Raw genomic sequence first — 18,453 nt, forward strand, 5'->3', positions numbered from 1 at the left:
CTATGTTGTTCTACACAGCATTGGACTTTACTTCCATCACCAGCCACATTGACAACTGGGTGTTGGTTTTGCTTTGGCTCCATCTCTTCATTCTTTCTGGAGTTATTTCCCCACTGATCTCCATTAGCATATTGGGCACCTACTGACCAGGGGAGGTCATCTTTCAGTATCCAATCTTTTTGCCTTTTCACACTATTCATGGGGTTCTCAAGACAAGAATACTGAAGTGGTTTGCTATTCCCTTCTCCAGTGGAACTTTTGTTAGAACTATCCACTATGACCTGTCTATCTTGGGTAGCCCTACTTGGCATAGCTCATAGTTTCATTGAGTTAGACAAGGCTGTGATGTAGGTGATCAGATTTGTTAGCTTTCTGTGATTGTGCTTTTTATTCTGTCTGATGGAGAAGAGTAAAAGGCTTATGGAAGCTTCCTGATGGGAGAAACTGATTAAGAGGGTAACTGGATCACAGACAGTAAAGCGTCTGTCTATTAATGTAGGAGACCTGGGTTCAATTCATGGGTTAGTAAGATTCCCTGGAGAAGGAAATGGTAACCCACTCCAGTACTCTTGCCTAGAAAATCCTAAGGACTGAGGAGCCTGGTACAGGCTACTGTCCATGGGGACGCAAAGAGTCTAACAGTTCAGTTCAGTTGCTCAGTCGTGTCCGACTCTTTGTGACCCCATGAATCGCAGCACGCCAGGATTCCCTGTCCATCACCAACTCCTGGAGTTCACCCAGACACATATTCATCGAGTCAGTGATGCCATCCAGCCATCTCATCCTCTGTCGTCCCCTTCTCCTCCTGCCCCCAACCCCTCCAAGGATCAGAGTCTTTTCAAATGAGTCAAATTTTTGCATGAGGTGGCCAAAGTACTGGAGTTTCAGCTTTAGCATCATTCCTTCCCAGGGCTGATCTCCTTCAGAATGGACTGGTTGGATCTCCTTGCAGGACAAGGGACTCTCAAGAGTTTTTGCAACACCACATTCAAAAGCATCAATTCTTCGGCGTTCAGCTTTCTTCACAGTCCAACTCTCACATCCATACATGACCACTGGAAAAACCACAGCCTTGACTAGACAGACCTTTGTTGGCAAAGTAATGTCTCTGCTTTTCAATATGCTGTCTAGGTTGGTCATAACTTTCCTTCCAAGGAGTAAGTGTCTTTTAATTTCATGGCTGCAGTCACCATTTGCAGTGATTTTGGAGCCCCCCAAAATAAAGTCTGACACTGTTTCCACTGTTTCCCCATCTATTTCCCATGAAGTGATGGGACCGGATGCCATGATCTTCTTTTTCTGAATGTTGAGCTTTAAGCCAACTTTTTCACTCTCCTCTTTCACTTTCATCAAGAGGCTCTTTAGTTCCTCTTCACTTTCTGCCATAAAGGTGGTATCATCTGCATATCTGAGGTGATTGAGATTTCTCCCGGCAATCTTGATTACAGCTTGTGCTTCTTCCAGCCAGGCGTTTCTCATGATGTACACTGCATATAAGTTAAATAAACAGGGTGACAATATACAGCCTTACCATACTCCTTTCCCTATTTGGAACCAGTCTGTTGTTCCATGTCCAGTTCTAACTGTTGCTTCCTGACCTGCATACAGATTTCTCAAGAGGCAGATCAGGTGGTCTGGCATTCCCATCTCTCTCAGAATTTCCCCAGTTTATTGTGATCCACACAGTCAAAAGCTTTGGCATAGTCAATAAAGCAGAAATAGATGTTTTTCTGGAACTCTCTTGCTTTTTCGATGATCCAGTGGATGTTGGAATTTGATCTCTGGTTCCTCTGCCTTTTTTAAAACCAGCTTGAACATCTGGAAGTTCATGGTTCATGTATTGCTGAAGCCTGGCTTGGAGAAATTTGAGCATTACTTTACTAGCGTGTGAGATGAGTGCAATTGCAGGGTAGTTTGAATACTCTTTGGCATTGCCTTTCTTTGGGATTGGAATGAAAACTGACTTTTTCCAGTTCTGTGGCCACTGCTGAGTTTTCCAAATTTGCTGGCATATTGAGTGCAGCATTTTCACAGCATCACCTTTCAGGATTTGAAATAGCTCCACTAGAACTCCATCACCTCCACTAGCATTGTTCATAATGATGCTTTTTAAGGCCCACTTCACTTCACATTCCAGGATGTCTGGTTCTAGGTCAGTGATCACACCATCGTGATTATCTGTGTCATGAAGATCTTTTTTGTACAGTTCTTCTGAGTATTCTTGCCATCCCTTCTTAATATCTTCTGCTTCTATTAAGTCCATACCATTTCTGTCTTTTAACGAGCCCATCTTTGCATGAAATGTTCCCTTGGTATCTCTAATTTTCGTGAAGAGATATCTAGTCTTTCCCATTCTGTTGTTTTCCTCTATTTCTTTGCATTGATCACTGAAGAAGGTTTTCTTATCTCTTCTTGCTATTCTTTGGAATTCTGCATTCAGATGCTTATATCTTTCCTTTTCTCCTTTGCTTTTTGCTTCTCTTCTTTTCACAGCTATTTGTAAGGCCTCCCCAGACAGCCATTTTGCTTTTTTGCATTTCTTTTCCATGGGGATGGTCTTGATCCCTGTTTTCTGTACAATGTCAGGAACCTCATTCTATAGTTCATCAGACACTCTATCTATCAGATCTAGTCCCTGAAATCTATTTCTCACTTCCACTGTATAATCATAAGGGATTTGATTTAGGTCATACCTGAATGGTCTAGTGATTTTCCTTACTTTCTTCAATTTAAGTCTGAATTTGGCAATAAGGAGTTCATGATCTGAGCCATAGTCAGATTTAGGTCTTGTTTTTGCTGACTGTATAGAGCTTCTCCTTCTATGGCTGCAAAGAATATAATCAACTCAGTAAATCTTTAATCCAATTTTCTGTTGATGGGTGGAGCTGTGTTCCCTCCCTGCTGTTTACCTGGGGCCAAGCTATGGTGTAGTGCCTGTGCTTTGCTGGAGCAGCCATGAAGAGATACCCCACATTCAAGGTAAGAGAAACCCAAGTAAGATGGTAGGTGTTGCAAGAGGGCATCAGAAGGCAGACACACTGAAACTATACTCACAGAAAACTAACCAATCTAATCTCACTAGGACCACAGCCTTGTCTAACTCAATGAAACTAAGCCATGCCCATGGGGCCACCCAAGACAGGCAGGTCAAGGTGGAGAGGTCTGACAGATTGTGCTCCACTGGAGAAGGGAATGGCAAACCACTTCAGTATTCTTGCCTTGAGAACCCCATGAACAGTATGAAAAGGCAAAATGATAGGATACTGAAAGAGGAACTCCCCAGGTCAGTAGGTGCCCAATATGCTACTGAGACCAGTGGAGAAATAACTCCAGAAAGAATAAAGGGATGGCGCCAAAGCAAACACAATAGCCAGTTGTGGATGTGACTGGTGATAGAAAGCATGGTCTGATGCTGTAAAAAACAATATTGCATAGGAACCTGGAATGTCAGGTCCATGAATCAAGGCAAATGGGAAGTGGTCAAACAAGAGATGTCAAGAGTGAATGTCGATATTCTAGGAATCAGTGAACGAAAATGGACCGGTATGGGTGAATTTAACTCAGATGACCATTATATCTTCTACTGTGGGCAGGAATCCCTCAGAAGAAATGGAGTAGCCATCATGGTCAACAAAAGAGTCTGAAATGCAGTTCTTGGAAGCAATCTCAAATGATGAATGATCTCTGTTCATTTCCAAGGCAAAACATTCAATATCACAGCAATCTAAGTCTATGCTCCAACCAGTAAGGCTGAAGAAGCTGAAGTTGAATGGATCTAGGAAGACCTAAAAGACCTTTTAGAACTAACAGCCAAAAAAGATGTCCTTTTCATTATAGGGGACTGGAATGCAAAAGTAAGAAGTCAATAAACACCTGGAATAACAGGCAAATTTGGCCTTGGAATACAGAATTAAGCAGGGCAAAGACTAATAGAGTTTTGCAAAGAAAGTGCACTGACCATAGCAAACTCCGCCTTCCAACAACAAAAGAGAAGACTACACATGGACATCACCAGATGGTCAACACGGAAATCAGATTGATTATATTCTTTGCAGCCAAAGATGGAGAAGCTCTATACAGTGAACAAAACAAGACCAGGAGCTGACTGTGGCTCAGATCATGAACTCCTTATTGCCAAATTCAGACTTAAATTGAAGAAAGTAGAGAAAACCACGAGACCATTCAGGTATGACCTAAATCAAATCCCTTATGATTATCCAGTGGAAGTGAGAAATAGATTTAAGAGACTAGATCTGATAAATAGAGTGCCTGATGAACTACTGACTGAGGTTTGTGACATTGTACAGGAGACAGGGATCAAGACCATCCCCATGTAAAAAAAAATGCAAAAAAAACACAAAATGGTTGTCTGGGAAGGCCTTACAAATAGCTGTGAAAGGAAGAGAAGTGAAAAGCAAAGGAGAAAAGGAAAGATATAAGCATCTGAATGCAGAGTTCCAAAGAATAGCAAGAAGAGATAAGAAAACCTTCTTCAGCGATCAATGCAAAGAAATAGAGGAAAACAACAGAATGGGAAAGACTAGATATCTCTTCATGAAAATTAGAGATACTAAGGGAATATTTCATGCAAAGATGGGCTCGTTAAAAGACAGAAATGGTATGGACCTAACAGAAGCAGAAGATATTAAGAAGAGGTGGCAAGAATACACAGAGGAACTGTACAAAAAATATCTTCATGACCCAAATAATCATGATGGTGTGATCACTCACCTAGACCCAGATATCATGAAATGTGAAGTCAAGTGGGCCTTAGAAAGCATCACTATGAACAAAGCTAGTGGAGGTGATGGAGTTCTAGTGGAGCTATTTCAAATCCTGAAAGGTGATGCTGTGAAAATGCTGCACTCAATATGCCAGCAAATTTGGAAAACTCAGCAGTGGCCACAGAACTGGAAAAAGTCAGTTTTCATTCCAATCCCAAAGAAAGGCAATGCCAAAGAATGTTCAAACTACCCCGCAATTGCACTCATCTCACACGCTAGTAAAGTAATGCTCAAAATTCTCTGAGCCAAGCTTCAGCAATACATGAACCATGAACTTCCTGATGTTTAGGCTGGTTTTAGAAAAGGCAGAGGAACCAGATACTAAATTACAAACATCTGCTGGATCATCGAAAAAGCAAGCGAGTTCCAGAAAAGAAGTCTATTTCTGCTTTATTGACTATGCCAAAGCCATTGATTGTGTGGATCACAATAAACTGTGGAAAATTCTGAAAGAGATGGGAATACTAGACCACCTGACCTGCCTCTTGAGAAATTTGTCTGCAGGTCAGGAAGCAACAGTTAGAACTGGTTGTTGAACAACAGACTCATTTCAAATAGGAAAAGGAGTATGTCAAGGCTGTATATTGTCACCCTGCTTATTTAACTTCTATGCAGAGTACATCATGAGAAACGCTGGGCTGGAAGAAACACAAGCTGGAATCAAGATTGCCAGGAGAAATCTCAATCACCTCAGATATGCAGATGACACCACCCTTATGGCAGAAAGTGAAGAGGAACTAAAAAGCCTCTTGATGAAAGTGAAAGAGGAGAGTGAAAAAGTTGGCTTAAAGCTCAACATTCAGAAAACTAAGATCATGGCATCTGGTTCCATCACTTCATGGGAAATAGATGGGGAAACAGTTGAAACAGTGTCAGACTTATTTTTTTGGGGGGGTGGGGAGCTCTCAAATCACTGCAGATGGTGACTGCAGATGGTGACTACAGCCATGAAATTAAAAGACACTCCTTGGAAGAAAAGTTATGACCAACCTAGACAGCATATTCAAAAGCAGAGACAGTACTTTGCCAACAAAGGTTCATCCAGTCAAGGCTGTGGTTTTTCCAGTGGTCATGTATGGATGTGAGAGTTGGACTGTGAAGAAAGCTGAGCGCCAAAGAATTGATACTTTTGAACTGTGGTGTTGCAAAGACTCTTGAGATGCCCTTGGCCTGCAAGGAGATCCAACCAGTCCATTCTGAAAGAGATCAGTCCTGGGATTTCCTTAGAAGGACTGATTCTAAAGCTGAAACTCCAGTACTTTGGCCATCTCATGTGAAGAGTTGACTCATTGGAAAAGACTCTGATGCTGGGTGATATTGGGGGCAAGAGGAGAAGGGGACGACAGAGGATGAGATGGCTGGATGGCATCACTGACTCCATGGTCGTGAGTCTTGGTGAACTCCGGGAGTTGGTGATGGACATGGAGTCCAGGCGTGCTGTGATTCATGGGATCACAAAGAAGAGGACATGACTGAGTGACTGAACTGAAGTGAACTGAAGCTATGTTGGACTTCCCTGGTGGCTCAGAAGGTAAAGCGTCTTTTTGGAATGCCAGAGACCCAGGTTCGATCCCTGGGTTGGGTAGATCCCCTGGAGAAAGAAATGGCAATCCACTACAGTACCTTTGCCTGGAAAATCCCATGGACAGAGGAGCTTGGTAGGCTACAGTCCATGGGTTGGACATGACTGAGCGACTTCACTTTCACTTTTAGCTATGGTTCATGTAATGAAGATAATCATGATCTCCTTCAGAAGATCCCATTCACTTGCTGCTGCACTCAGTGTCCCCAGCCTGCAGCTGACCACTGAAGACCCAATCCTCTGCTGGAGACTCCTAGACACTCATGGGCAAGTCTGGGTCAGTCTCTTGTGGGATCACTGCTCCTTTCTCTTGGGTCCTGGTGTGTACAAGCTTTTATTTATTCCCGCCAAAAGTCTGTTTCCTCAGTCCTGTGTAAGTTCTGGCTTTTCTATGGTGGGATTAATGGTGATCTCCTCCAAGAGGGTTTATGCCATACCCAAGTCTACTGCACCCAGAGCCCCTGCACCTTCAGCAGTCCACTGCTGACTCATATCTCCACAGGAGACACTCAAACACAGTTCTGGCTCAGTCTCTGTGGGGTCTCTGTGTCCTGGTGGGCACAAGGTTTGTTTCAGACCTCTGAACATCTCTGGCGGTTATGGGATTTAATTCTAAACATGATTTCGCCCCTCTTATTGTCTTGCTGGGGCTTCTTCTTTGCCCTTGGATGTAAGGTATCTTTCTTTGGTAGAATCCAACATTATCTTATTGATGGTTGTTCAGCAGCATTGTAACTTTGGAGTTCTCACAGAAGATAAGCACACATCCTTCTACTCTGCCATCTTGTATTCAGTTTCACCTTTACTCTTCAATAATGTTAAATCAAATGATGTGCCTCTATTTTGGCAATCAGCTCAGCCTGAAGGGATGACTCTCCCTCAATCATCCACTCAACTCCTAACTGCCATTTCTGGTGTCAGACCCTAATATGCAATCTAGATTTGCTGTAGTCTTGCTGTAGTAGCAGACCTACAAAAATAGGAAATCTCAGTTTAAATCTTTGCCTTCTTGCCTGTGAGTTATTCACTTTTTGCCCTGCTCACAAATGAAATTAATTATTTAACTGTCTTTTTAATTTATAAACTTACCAAGCTACTGATTAGTAAATTAACTTAATAGGCTACTGGAATTTCATTGTTTTCATCTCTTAAATCAGAGATTTCCCTTACCATTTTGTAAGCCTAATTCACATTATTTTTTACAGCTCAGGATGTTTGTTCAAGTGGGATGGAATTCATACAGCTGATTCACCATTCATTGTACCGGATCATTAATCTTTGCCGGTAGGTATATTTATATTCTTGGCAGTTATACATTTTCTAGATTTTTTCTTCCATTAGAATGAATGAGTAGAAAGTAGAACAGATGGTCAAAGTGATGACTCTTCTACATTTTCTGTAGCTACAGCAATAAAGATTAACATGCATGTTCTACTATGACTTCTTCAGAATATGTGTATTTATGTGGTTGTGTTTTATTATTACAGATATCTTTGTTTGTAAAATTACTATGTTTTGCATTAAAGTAAATTGGGAATACTCAACCAAGCAAAGAATATTACTTTATGTAAAATCAGTGAAATCAATTATCTTTTACAGTTTTCTCTCTTAAATATAAAAATTGATGAATATTTGGTAATTATTGTCACAAATGAGGTTAAAAGATCAGAGAGGAATCAGAAGGCGTTACAATACCAGTCATTGAGAGTCTTTTAATTCATATAAAGATGCATGCATGCTTATATGTTCAGTCACTTCAGTTGTGTCAGACTCTTTGTGACCCCACAGACTGTAGCCTGCCAGGCTTTCTATCCATAGCAAGAATACTATCCAGGAATTCTATCCATAGCAAGAATTATTCCAGCAAGAATACTGGAGTAAGTTGCCATTTCCTTCTCCAGAGGATCTTCTTGACCCAGGGATCAAACCCAAGTCTCTTGCCTCTCCTGCATTGGCAGGCAGATTCTTTAATACTAGCACCACCTGGGAAGCCTAAAGCAAAACATTAACAAATTGAAAAATAGAAACCATAAGATCATCTCAATAGATACAGAAAAAGCTTCAGGTAAGATTCATCACCTATTTATGATAAAAAGTCTCCAAAAAATGAGCATAGAGGGGACACTGTTGTTGTTGTTTAGTTGCTAAGCTGTGTCCAACTCTTTTGTGACCCTATGGACTGTATAGCCCAACAGTATTCTCTGTACATGTCATTTCCCAGGCAAGACTACTGGACTGTGTTGCCATTTCCTTCTCCAGAGGATCTTCCTGATCCAGGAATTGAACCTGCATCTTCTAATTGGCAGATTCTTTACCACTGAGCCACCTGGGAATCTCCATCAAGTATCTTACAAGAACATTAAAGTGGGAAAGACTCAACCAATTATTGTGGTGAAGTTTTTCATAGTCAAGAATACTTTTTATATGCTAAAATAAAGCTTTCTAGAAGAGACCAAAAGTAATTTAGGAGAACTGTGATTATATTGGCATAAAATATTGTATGTGCAACATAAAGTATACTATCAGTTAAGTTCAGTCGCTCAGTCGTGTCTGACTCTTTGCGACCCCATGAATCACAGCATGCTAGGCCTCCCTGTCCATCACCATCTCCTGGAGTTCACTCAAACTCATGGCCATCGAGTCGCTGATGCCATCTAGCCATCTCATCCTCTGTCATCCCCTTCTCCTCCTGCCCCCAATCCCACCGAGCATCAGGATCTTTTCCAATGAGTCAACTCTTCACATGAGGTGGCCAAACTACTGGAGTTTCAGCTTTAGCATCAGTCCTTCCAATGAACACCCAGGACTCATCTCCTTTAGGATGGACTGGTTGGATCTCCTTGCAGTCCAAGAGACTCTCAAGAGTCTTCTCCAACACCACAGTTCAAAAGCATCAGTTCTTCGGCACTCAGCTTTCTTCACAGTCCAACCCTCACATCCATACATGACCACTGGAAAAACCATAGCCTTGACTAGATGGACCTTTGTACTTTATAAATATACATATATACAAAATTTACATTATAATTATCTGTATTATACACATATTATACATTATATGTGTATTGCAATATACATACATATATGTGTGTATGTGCTAATAATTATAAACAAATCATACAAAGTTAAACAACTTAGGGTCAACTTTTGATGTAGTTTTATATCTGAAAAATGTTAATATATCCTCTCCATGATGAAAGTAAAAATGAGGCATGATTATCAGTAGGATTTCTTGAATATAGCTGCAACATGTTTCACATTTGAATAAAGCACTTACTGTATAAACCATAAGCATGCTTGTTTTGACCAGGAAGGAGAGCAGAAGAAATCAGTGGAGGCCATGCAGGCTTTAGTACACTTTCTTGCTCTGCTTGGATGTTATAACCCAGCAGATCTCATGGTTCTTTAAGGGTCTGTGGCAAATAAGAATACTTTATGAAGCATCTGGCAAGCATCAATGGGAAAATCACCACACTGGCCTCTCAGGTTCTGATATTGTCCTTCATTGTCCAATAACTATTATCTTTTTGAGAAACAGACTTTGACTACTATACTCAGGTAAAGGCTGAATGCCCAATAGTGGGATGTAAAATACCATCCATTCAGAACTATTCATTATAAGCTGTATGTTATCTGACATGAAGTCTTATGGATGAGAAGACTCAGAAACAATGTACTATCAAGTGGAAATGGTATGAAAAGATTCAGATACAATTACTATGTGTGTTAGTGGCCCAAACGTCTTCAACACTTGCTCTTTTAGTACCACCTCTTCTTTCTCAACCTATACCTATGATGTCAAGAAAAGTTTCTTACAATTAGTTTAAAAGAAGGAAAAACTCAGGCTTGATGTATAGACAATTCTACAAGATAGCATGGTACCAAACAGAAATGGATGATTGAAGCATTAGAGACCTACAACGGGTTGTCACTAAAGGTTAGCGGCAAATGAAACTCCTTTGAGCAGTGAATTTGCTTCTCTATTTTGTCTGGACCCATATAAGGTCAGTAGCACAGATCAGCACCAATTCATATGCAGTTGCTAAGTGTTTTGACTGCTTGGAAAGAACAGGATTGAAAGACTGCTAACAAAGAAGTTTAGAGAAAGAAATATATACCTGGGAGTCTCAGCTGAATGTTCACAAAAAGACATGCAATGCACAAAGTCCTCTCATAATAAGGTAGTGTGCTAGTCAGGTTTCTAGAGAAACAGAACTATCTGGAGTACATATGAAGAGATTTACTATAAGATATTAGTATATGTGATTATGGAGGCTGAGAAGTCCCATGGTCTGCCATTTGCAAGCTGGAAACCCAGGACAGCCAGTGGTATAGTCTGAAGAGCTGACAGCAAAAGACAGATGTCATGGCTCAAGCTGTGTGTCAAGCTTTCTCTGTCAGGTAGAGAAAGAGAAAATCTTCCCTTCCTCCACATTTTTGTTCTGTTCTCAATTCAGATGCCAGTCTCTTCCAAAAACCTTCACAGACACACTCAGAAATAATGTTCAACCAGATATCTGGGCATGTTCAGTTCAGTTCAGTTCAGTCGCTTAGTTGTGTCCGACTCTTTGTGATGAATGATTTGTTAATGATCGTGGATCTTTATGTTAACACTGGGAAACTGGGCACAGGAAGACAATTTTTTCTTACTATTTCATAGTCTACTTAAAATATTAATTGTATTTAAATAGCCCATCCAAATTAAATTCAAAAAAGAAAAACAGGGAAACTCTAAAATTATAATGTTTCCAATGCATGATAGGGAAGAGTGCTTAGGTAATATAACCCAGAATTAATGAAAGAAAAAGTCAAGAATCTAAACAGAAAATCTGCCCTGACTACACTGATTTAAAAAACACCCCATGACTAATATATTTGAATTTTAAGTATAAATTGATTACAAGGGCCATTGGAAATATAGTGAGAGTAAAAACATTAACATTGTAATTATATTAAAAATATACAGTATACTAATGCCTATATATGGAATTTAGAAAGATGTTAACAATAACCCTGTATACGAGACAGCAAAAGAGACACTGATGTATAGAACAGTCTTTTGGACTCTGTGGGAGAGGGAGAGGGTGGGATGATTAGGGAGAATGGCATTGAAACATGTATAATATCATATATGAAATGAGTTTCCAGTCCAGGTTCGATGCACGATACTGGATGCTTGGGGCTGGTGCACTGGGACGACCCAGAGGGATGATATGGGGTGGGAGGAGGCATGAGGCTTCAGGATGGGGAACACATGTATACCTGTGGAGGATTCATTTTGATATATGGCAAAACCAATACAATATTGTAAAGTTAAAAAAAAAAAAAGAGTGGTCCAGAGAATCTGCTTGGCACATATCCTGGCCAACTCTGAAGAAATGAAATAAAATATTTAAAATCAGAAAAAAAAATCAATAATTAAAAGACAAGTGATCCACTAAAAAAGTGCTAAGTGTCTAAAATGCATTTAACAAATAAAGAAATGTCAATAACACACATAAGTACTTAAAATGACTGTCCAACTCACTGTTATTAGGTAAATGCAAATGTAAAAAATGAGAGAACAATGAGAAAAATAGGCTCTGACATGCACATTCATGGGAATTTAATGTATTGCCCAATTTCTGAAGGTCAATTTGAAGATTAAACCATAATTTAAGATGTATTATTTGACCTCTCCATATATTGTATGGATAGGTAGATTACATGATATATTTTCATTTTTATAATAACAAAAAAGTGAGAGCTCATTTGTTAAATAAGCAAAACTTTACAACATCTAAGAATTTAAATTGGAAATAAAATATATTTCTTGCTGTAAAAAAAAAATGTGGAATTTTTTTTTTTTTTTTTTTTTTTACTCTATGTCTTGAAACATTCAGTTCAGTTCAGTTCAGTCGCGCAGTGGTGTCCGACTCTTTGCGACCCCATGAATCACAGCACGCCAGGCCTTCCTGTCCATCACCAACTCCCAGAGTTCACTCAAACTTACATCCATCAAGTCGGTGATGCCATCCAGCCATCTAATCCTCTGTCGTCCCCTTTTCCTCCTGCCCCCAAACCCTCCCAGCATCAGAGTCTTTTCCAATAAGTCAACTCTTCGCATGAGGTGGCCAAAGAACTGGAGTTTCAGCTTTAGCATCATTCCTTCCAAAGAACACCCAGGGCTGATCTCCTTTTTTTTTTTAATTATTATTTTTTAAGTTTAATTTTATTTTTTAGCTTTACAATATTGTATTAGTTTTGCCAAATATCGAAATGAATCTGCCACAGGTATACATGTGTTCCCCATCCTGAACCCTCCTCCCTCCTCCCTCCCCATTCCACCCCTCTGGGTCGTCCCAGTGCACCAGCCCCAAGCATCCAGTATCGTGCATTGAACCTGAACTGGTGACTCAATTCATACATGATATTATACATGTTTCAATGCCATACTCTCAAATCTTCCCACCCTCTCCCTCTCCCACAGAGTCCATAAGACTGTTCTATACATCAGTGTCTCTTTTGCTGTCTCGTACACAGGGTTATTGTTACCATCTTTCTAAATTCCATATATATGTGTTAGTATACTGTATTGGTGTTTTCCTTTCTGGCTTACTTCATTCTGTATAATAGGCTCCAGTTTCATCCACCTCATTAGAACTGATTCAAATGTATTTTTTTAATGGCTGAGTAATACTCCATTGTGTATATGTACCACACCTTTCTTATCCATTCATCTGCTGATGGACATCTAGGTTGCTTCCATGTCCTGGCTATTATAAACAGTGCTGCGATGAACATTGGGGTACATGTGTCTCTTTCCCTTCTGGTTTCCTCAGTGTGTATGCCCAGCAGTGGGATTGCTGGGTCATAAGGCAGTTCTATTTCCAGTTTTTTAAGGAATCTCCACACTGTTCTCCATAGTGGCTGTACTGGTTTGCATTCCCACCAACAGTGTAAGAGAGTTCCCTTTTCTCTACACCCTCTCCAGCATTTATTGCGTGTAGACTTTTGGATCGCAACCATTCTGACTGGCATGAAATGGTACCTCATAGTGGTTTTGATTTGCATTTCTCTGATAATGAGTGATGTTGAGCATCTTTTCATGTGTTTGTTAGCCATCTGTAAGTCTTCTTTGGAGAAATGTCTATTTAGTTCTTTGGCCCATTTTTTGATTGGGTCATTTATTTTTCTGGAGTTGAGCTGTAGGAGTTGCTTGTATATTCTCGAGATTAGTTGTTTGTCAGTTGCTTCATTTGCTATTATCTTCTCCCATTCTGAAGGCTGTCTTTTCACCTTGCTAATAGTTTCCTTTGTTGTGCAGAACCTTTTAAGTTTAATTAGGTCCCATTTGTTTATTTTTGCTTTGATTTCCAATATTCTGGGAGGTGGGTCATAGAGGATCCTGCTGTGATTTATGTCGGAGAGTGTTTTACCTATGTTCTCCTCTAGGAGTTTTATAGTTTCTGGTCTTACGTTTAGATCTTTAATCCATTTTGAGTTTATTTTTGTGTATGGTGTTAGAAAGTGTTCTAGTTTCATTCTTTTACAAGTGGTTGACCAGATTTCCCAGCACCACTTGTTAAAGAGATTGTCTTTAATCCATTGTATATTCTTGCCTCTTTTGTCAAAGATAAGGTGTCCATATGTGCATGGATTTATCTCTGGGCTTTCTATTTTGTTCCATTGATCTATATTTCTGTCTTTGTGCCAGTACCATACTGTCTTGATAACTGTGGCTTTGTAGTAGAGCCTGAAGTCAGGTAGGTTGATTCCTCCAGTTCCATTCTTCTTTCTCAAGATTGCTTTGGCTATTCGAGGTTTTTTGTTTTTCCATACAAATTGTGAAATTATTTGTTCTAGCTCTGTGAAGAATACTGTTGGTAGCTTGATAGGGATTGCATTGAATCTATAGATTGCTTTGGGTAGTATACTCATTTTCACTATATTGATTCTTCCAATCCATGAACATGGTATATTTCTCCATCTATTAGTGTCCTCTTTGATTTCTTTCACCAGTGTTTTATAGTTTTCTATATATAGGTCTTTAGTTTCTTTAGGTAGATATATTCCTAAGTATTTTATTCTTTCCGTTGCAATGGTGAATGGAATTGTTTCCTTAATTTCTCTTTCTGTTTTCTCATTATTAATGTATAGGAATGCAAGGGATTTCTGTGTGTTGATTTTATATCCTGCAACTTTACTATAATCATTGATTAGTTCTAGTAGTTTTCTGGTGGAGTCTTTAGGGTTTTCTATGTAGAGGATCATGTCATCTGCAAATAGTGAGACATCTTTTCTGACCACAATGCAGTAAGATTAGATCTCAATTACAGGAGAAAAACTATTAAAAATTCCAACATATGGAGGCTGAACAACACGCTGCTGAATAACCAACAAATCACAGAAGAAATCAAAAAAAGAAATCAAAATTTGCATAGAAACGGATGAAAATGAAAACACAACAACCCAAGACCTGTGGGACACTGTAAAGGCAGTCCTAAGGGGAAAGTTCATAGCAATACAGGCATACCTCAAGAAACAAGAAAAAAGTCAAATAAATAACCTAACTCTACACCTAAAGCAACTAGAAAAGGAAGAACTGAAGAACCCCAGGGTTAGTAGAAGGAAAGAAATCTTAAAAATTAGGGCAGAAATAAATGCAAAAGAAACAAAAGAGACCATAGCAAAAATCAACAAAGCCAAAAGCTGGTTCTTTGAAAGGATAAATAAAATTGACAAACCATTAGCCAGACTCAACAAAGGGAGAAAAATCAAATCAATAAAATTAGAAATGAAAATGGAGAGATCACAATAGACAACACAGAAATACAAAGTATCATAAGAGACTACTATCAACAATTATATGCCAATAAAATGGACAACGTGGAAGAAATGGACAAATTCTTAGAAAAGCACAACTTTCCAAAACTCGACCAGGAAGAAACAGAAAATCTTAACAGACCCATCACAAGCACGGAAATTGAAACTGTAATCAAAAATCTTCCAGCAAACAAAAGCCCAGGTCCAGACAGCTTCACAGCTGAATTCTACCAAAAATTTAGAGAAGAGCTAACATCTATCCTACTCAAACTCTTCCAGAAAATTGCAGAGGAAGGTAAACTTCCATACTCATTCTATGAGGCCACCATCACCCTAATACCAAAACCTGACAAAGATGCCACAAAAAAAGAAAACTACAGGCCAATATCACTGATGAACATAGATGCAAAAATCCTTAACAAAATTCTACCAATCAGAATCCAACAACACATTAAAAAGATCATAAACCATGACCAAGTGGGCTTTATCCCAGGGATGCAAGGATTCTTCAATATCCGCAAATCAATCAATGCAATACACCACATTAACAAATTGACAAATAAAAACCATATGATTATCTCAATAGATGCAGAGAAAGCCTTTGACAAAATTCAACATCCATTTATGATAAAAACTCTCCAGAAAGCAGGAATAGAAGGAACATATCTCAACATAATAAAAGCTATATACGACAAACCCACAGCAAACATTATCCTCAGTGGTGAAGAACTGAAAGTATTTCCTCTAAAGTCAGGAACAAGACAAGGTTGCCCACTTTCACCATTACTATTCAACATAGTTTTGGAAGTTTTGGCCACAGCAATCAGAGCAGAAAAAGAAATAAGAGGAATCCAAATTGGAAAAGAAGAAGTAAAACTCTCACTATTTGCAGGTGACATGATCTCCTTTAGGATGGACTGGTTGGATCTCCTTGCAGTCCAAGGGACTCTCAAGAGTCTTCTACAACACCACATTACTCTGGGAGAGTATTTGCTACAATGCACTTGATGAAAGTTTAAATGAAACATTAATCATTTTTATTTGTAATTTAAGACTTGGTTATGTATAATGACAATTCCACATTTCTTTCCTAGATATTAAAAGATCATTAGTGGGCTTCCTTAGTAGCTCAGATGATAAAGCATCTGCCTGCAGTGCAGGAGACCCTGATTCCATCCCTGGGTTGCGAGGATACCCTGAAGAAGGAAATGTATCCTTGAAATGTATCCACTATCCTTGCCTGGAGAGTTCCATGGACAGAGGAGCCTGTAAGGCTACAGTCCATGAAAGTCGGACAGGACTGAGTCTGAGCGATTAACACACACAAGTAATTATTTATCAAGTGTTACCCACTCAGTCATGTGCAACTCTATGTGACCCCATGGACTGGCTACTCTGTCCATGTAATACTCCAGGCACAAGAATACTGGAGTGGATAGCCATTCCCCTTTCCAGGGGATAGAATCTCTGGTCTTCAGCTTTTCAGGCAGATTCTTTTCTGTCTGAGCCACCAGGAAATCCTCTGCATATCTGTGGTTGTCGACATTTCTTCCAGCAATTTTGATTCCAGCTCTTGATTGATCCACCCCAGCATTTCACCACCAGAGAAGCCCTATTTACCACTAAACATTTTCAAAAATGAATTGTCAGTGCTTAAACTAATCAAATAGTATAAGAATGGCATAATATTCTGTATGTTGCCCTGGACACTAGATTATGTACATTTTCAGAAAAATGTTCTAAACCTTTGCTAAATCCCTATTCTGTATTTGCTATTTAATTGTTTTATTCAAGTAAATAAAATTCTGTTACATGGTACTGATAAAAAATAAATCAAAGATTTATTTAACAAATACACTCATTATTTGATGATTGTCACAGTGATAGTTAAAATGTACATTTTTCTCAATAAAATATCAAGTTAATATTAAGGCATTAGGTACATCAGCAAATTAGTATAATCTTGTTACTCACTTTAAAGTTCTTTCTATTAAGTTTTCATAAAAACATCATCTTTGGTAATAACATCTTTGAAAAGTCAATCACTCAAGCAAACATAAAAAGTTGTGTTTATATTTGCTTGTGGCTATAGGCTGTCTTTCAAAATACATATATTGTAATACAATAAAATTAATTTGGAGAGAAAAATCAAAGTTTTAAAAATTCATTAAGTAAATAAAACCAAATACACTTAACCTTAATTTATAAGGCAGACAAATACATGTATTAAATACTCTTTCAGGAAAAATAGTATTTATAAACTCTAGCATTGGTTGGTTTTTCATGCCTTTGACTGTGCTCAGGGTGTTAGGTTAATCAGCCATAAATGTCAACATTTGATTGATTGATGGTCAGATTTATACAGAAATATAAGGACAGGTGAGATGCTTGGGGATATGTAGTCTTGTTGAACTGTCATGATTTTATGTGGTTTTCTTCCTTTTCCACATATAAAGTAAGAGGAAATATAATATTTTGGAAATAGAAAATTCTTATTCCAAAGTGAGTTTTTTCCTTTATCTTATAACTCACTGTTCTTTATTGACAGAAACCATTCTGTACTGAACAAAGCACTCATCCCAACCTACCAGTGTAATACTTGATTACTCCCAGAGCTATTATTGTCTCTGCCCTTTATCTGCTCAAAGGTTTTTCCTTCAGATCTCTTGGTACCACACAGATTCATTTGTTTCTCTTTTACTTCAATTACAGCACCTTTCTTAGGCTTTTTACATTTTCACTCATCGTTCCTTGACTTTTCATAACATAACTCCCTTCTTCTTTACCTTGTATTCTCTGGCTCATTATGATTACCTCTTGCATCATTTTCAATAATGCCAATAATGTTTCCTCTCTCATATTCATTAGGCAAAACTCCAAATGATCACAGAGTTGTTTTTAAATAGTGTCTGGAAATCCTACAACAATTCAAAATGATTCCCTCCATCCTGCCATAGGAAACTTACTTCATATCGTCTCTCTCTTCAAGTCTCTAGCATCTCCACTTTTCCTTCTTGTCTGCGATTAAAGAGACAATTGTGACAGAAATTTCTGGTTATCCCATCACCAAATCTCTCTATGTATTCCTAGTGTAGCTTCTATGCATTGTATTTTCCCTGAATAACTGTAATTTGCCCATTTTGTCCATTACATCCCATTTCTACTCACCTAATAGAGGACTCCACACCTGTAATTTGGCCTTAGTTCTCTGCATGGCAAAATTCTTTTTATTAGCAGAGTCAACAAAATGTTGTAATGTTTTTCACTTAAAAACTTAAAAGA

The sequence above is a fragment of the Bubalus bubalis genome, chromosome 13, assembly GCF_019923935.1.
Source record: "Bubalus bubalis isolate 160015118507 breed Murrah chromosome 13, NDDB_SH_1, whole genome shotgun sequence".
Lineage (NCBI taxonomy): Eukaryota > Metazoa > Chordata > Mammalia > Artiodactyla > Bovidae > Bubalus > Bubalus bubalis.